Source organism: Gavialis gangeticus, unplaced genomic scaffold (assembly GCF_001723915.1).
Source record: "Gavialis gangeticus isolate Ggan-Ray unplaced genomic scaffold, GavGan_comp1, whole genome shotgun sequence".
NCBI lineage: Eukaryota > Metazoa > Chordata > Crocodylia > Gavialidae > Gavialis > Gavialis gangeticus.
The window spans coordinates 238,679,664-238,680,076 of record NW_017729032.1 but is presented as its reverse complement, the minus strand read 5'-3'; the positions used below and the strand labels follow the sequence as shown (position 1 = coordinate 238,680,076).

Sequence of the window (413 nt, the reverse complement as noted above, 5' to 3'; positions counted from 1 at the left end):
CAATTGTCTGGTAGTCGCGCCGCATTCAGGGTTGAGGGGTTTGCGGCTTTTTGGTTTTTAAACCAGTCAACAGTTTCTAAAGAGAGATGGCGAGTGATCAGGAAAGGGAAGAGCAAAAGTAACCGGGGCGCGGGATGGGTGCAAGGAGCAGTCCAACAAGTCTCTTTGCGGGGACTCGGGGTTCTTCATGGGGCGGGATAGTTACCCGGCGGGAGGATGCTGCCCTGCTACCGGGGGAGGGGGAGGTGGTAGTTTCTTTGCGGCTTTCCTGGCTCACAAAGAAGTTTTGGAGCCGTGCCTCCTGCCGCCCCGCCTGCCTATGTGTGTGTGCGCGCGCCTGGCCGAGAGCGGCTCCTCCTGCAGGGACCGCGAGGGCCGGGGGAGGCTGGGGCGCGGGCGGCGACGCCGCGGGG

At 62.7% G+C, this 413-nt stretch overlaps 1 protein-coding gene across 4 annotated transcripts in view; it reads left to right on the top strand.

Moving 5' to 3' along the window:
• The window catches only part of ROBO1 (roundabout guidance receptor 1), a 1,310,595-nt gene that overhangs the window by 404 nt on the left and 1,309,778 nt on the right, over positions 1-413 (top strand). The gene's annotated exons all lie outside the window — the stretch shown is intronic.